The sequence below is a fragment of the Larimichthys crocea genome, chromosome XIX (genome assembly GCF_000972845.2).
Source record: "Larimichthys crocea isolate SSNF chromosome XIX, L_crocea_2.0, whole genome shotgun sequence".
Classification (NCBI taxonomy): Eukaryota; Metazoa; Chordata; class Actinopteri; family Sciaenidae; genus Larimichthys; species Larimichthys crocea.
The window spans coordinates 12,950,221-12,953,546 of record NC_040029.1 but is presented as its reverse complement, the minus strand read 5'-3'; the positions used below and the strand labels follow the sequence as shown (position 1 = coordinate 12,953,546).

Below are 3,326 nucleotides of genomic sequence, written 5' to 3'. Positions count from 1 at the left end.
TGGTTGGCGTGAACAGGCCACCATACACATAGGGGGTTTTCTGCTTTGTGCTCTGGACAGCTTTTTTTCTGCCTCTCCATCTTTAGCTGTGACAACGCGATTCAAATGAATGGAAAAAAACCGCGCCAGCGCGTGCCCGGAGGGGCGCGCACTGGAACGCCTATAGTGTGTGTGTGTGTGGGAGAGGAGGAGAGGAGAGGTGAGGGAGCGAAGGGGCGCCTAATTAGTGACATGCCCCTCTGTTATTGATCATATCATTTACACATGCACAAACAGCTGTTAAATACAGAAAATGCCGACTCGAAATAATTGTTCCCCCATCGCTTTGGCGCCCCCTCTAACGCGGCGCCCCTATGCGCCGCATATAGTGCATACCCACTCCATACCCACAGGCTGGGCACAGCCTGTCACTTGTTCCCTGGTAGATAAATGTGTCTGTGTTAACGAGGAAAGAACAGAACTCTATGGGTTAAAAGGGCTCAGACATTTATGTTGCTCAAATGTAATTATCTAAGAGAAGTTCATTTCTTGCAGGAAATGTGAAACTGACATTATTCTGTGCTGTTTGTTGCATATCATGTACTTGTAAAGCCTCATTCTAATGTGTGTGTATCCTTTCAGTGTAATGTGGCAAACCAAGACCATAACTACAGCAGTAAAAGACAAATTTCTGTACGTCGGTCAGAGAGGACAAAGAAGCCTGCAGCTCACAGACAGTGTCCATGCTGCAGGGACAACCAGGTTAGAAATCTGGGTTTTATTTTTAATATATTTATTTTTGAAAGGTTTATGTCCCAATTTGTTCAAAATGTCATTCTCCAGAACGAGAGAATTAGACAGCTTGACAAAATGTAGAAATCATGACAGAATATATTTTCAACACTGAGTGTTTTGAGACATCGTACAGGCAGCACTGTACTGCACTGTATATAGCAGTCATTTACATTTACATGAGTGTAATAAGCAGTGCATTTCCATCTAATCTCTGACAAATTTAAAACTTTGCTCTGTGAAATCTTCACTTTTTAATTTCAACTTGTTTAGTGAGTTAATTTACTGAAGCCTGACATCCTCTTTCTTAATTCTCCAAAGCACCAGCACTCTGCTACACCTACTAGCCTGCCCCAGAAGAGGAAGCGGACCTCTGTAGCCCGTCCTTCCCAGCCTTCTCCTGGGCATCCAGAGCTGCTGAGTCAAGCTTCCACTGCTTCTACCAGCTCGTTGGACTTGGTCCCAAGTTGCCAACATGATTTGTTGAGGTATGATTTAGACAAAATCTCTTTTCAACGCAACACGCGACATTTTCCATGAAATAGATCATAATTGTTTCATTTCTGTTTCTCTGCTCCTCACAGGTACAAGAATGGACACCCGCGTCCATACACTTTAGAGCTGGGACGTCGGATCAAAACCGAGCTGTGGGAGCGACTGGTTCGTCCTAGCTTCACAGAATCAGTCAGTGAAGATGGACTGGTGACTATCCACCAGCGTTTTGGGGTCGGAGTCCATCCTCCTCATTATGATGTGGACATTTCTGGCGAACCAAAGCCTGGCAAGCCAAAACAGAAGAGAGCCAGGAAGTAGGAACTGGATGCTCCATTCCATCCTCCACCTACAACCTCCTACCTCATCAACCAACAAACCTATCAGCTCCAAGTGCTTGCCAGACTCTGCAGGTGGAGGCGGCATGCATGCTGGTGGAAGAGGCTGGCAGGTGGAGGGTCAGGCTCAAGCTGCTAGCCAGAGTCTGCAAGTGGAGGCGGCCTGAAGGCTTGTGGCAGAGGCTGGTAGGTGGAGGTTCAATCAAAGCTTCTTACCAGAGTCTGCAGGTGGAGGCAGACTGCAGGCTGGTGGCAGAGGCTGACAGGTGGAGGGTCAGGGCATAGCTGCTTGCCACAGTCTGCAGACGGAGGCGACCTGAAGCAGCTGTGCCCTGACCCTCCACCTGCCAGTCTTTCCAACAGCCTGCAGGCCACCTCCACCTCTCAGACTGTAGCTTTGACTGGCACCCCATCTACCCCTCTCTGTCTCCAGCCTTCAGGGTGCCTCCACCTGTAGACTATGGCAAGCAACTGGTAGATGGAGGGTCAGTCAAAGCTTCTTGCCACAGTCTGGCAGATGATATGCCTGCAGACTGTGGAAAGGAGTTTTAGACTGACCATCCACCTACCAAACTTTGCCAACAGCCTGCAGCCCGCCTCCACCTGCAGACTGTGGACAGCAGCTGGCACCTGACCCTCCACCTACCTGCCTCTGCCACCAGCCTGCAGGTCGCCCCCACCTCCAGACTGTACCAAGCAGCTTTGACTGACCCTCCACCTGCCAGCCTCGTCCAGAGAGGAAGCGGACCTCTGTACCCGTCCTCCCAGCCTTCTCCTGGGCATCCCGAGCTGCTGAGTCAAGTTTCCACTGCTTTCTAACGCTCGTTGGACTTGGTCCAAGTTGCCAACATGATTTGTTGAGGTATGATTTAGACAAAATCTCTTTTCAACGCAACACGTGACTTTTCCATGAAATAGATCAAATTTTTCATTTCTGTTTCTCTGCTCCTCACAGGTACAAGAATGGACACCCGCGTCCATACACTTTAAGAGCTGGGACGTCGGATCAACCGAGCTGTGGGAGCGACTGGGTCGTCCTAGCTTCACAGAATCATTCAGTGAAGAGGGACTGGTGACTATCCACCAGCGTTTGTGGGTCGGAGTCCATCCCCTCATTATGATGTGGACATTCTGGAGAACCAAAGCCTGGCAAGCCAAAACAGAAGAAGCCAGGAAGTAGGAACTGGATGCTCCATTCCATCCTCCACCACAACCTCCTACCTCATCCACCAACCAACCTATCATCCACCTTAAGACTCAAAATAACAAAAGAAATCAAAGACAAACCCATCTCAGACAACAGCATCCACCGAAGCCTCCTTTAACTTTACCTCAAGCCTCCTCACCTGCAGACTCCTGACCACCAACCTGTAAACACAAAGCCTCTGACTACCAACCTCAGCCAACAAGCTATAGAGCTTCTCCACCTGCAGACTCTGGAAAACAGCGACTCCTGGCCCTGCACCAACCAGCTTCAACCTACAACCTGTAAGCCTCCTCCAGCTTCAAATTCAAACACCACCCACTGTCTATCTCTGCCAACGACCTGCAGTCCACCTCCACTTCCACATTCTGGCAACAAGCTGTAGCCTGACCCTCCACCCACCAGCCAACACAATGCAGGTCTCCTCCACCTGCAGACTCTGACCACCACCACTAGCACAAGCCTGTACTTGCCAACCTCTGTCAATGACCTGCAGGCCAACTCCACCTGCATATATTGGC

General features: G+C 49.6%; 2 long non-coding RNA genes across 2 annotated transcripts; one reads left to right on the top strand and one right to left on the bottom strand.

The window, feature by feature from the left end:
• Positions 1-477: 477 nt before the first annotated feature.
• LOC113748339 (uncharacterized) lies at positions 478-1,432 on the top strand. Its single transcript, XR_003464284.1, has 3 exons — positions 478-741; positions 1,093-1,259; positions 1,356-1,432. It is a non-coding gene; the product is annotated as an uncharacterized LOC113748339 (long non-coding RNA).
• Positions 1,433-1,466: 34 nt separating this feature from the next.
• LOC113748340 (uncharacterized) lies at positions 1,467-2,876 on the bottom strand. The gene is made up of 2 exons (XR_003464285.1): positions 2,840-2,876; positions 1,467-1,643 (listed from the first exon to the last, which is right to left on the bottom strand). It is a non-coding gene; the product is annotated as an uncharacterized LOC113748340 (long non-coding RNA).
• Positions 2,877-3,326: the final 450 nt, after the last annotated feature.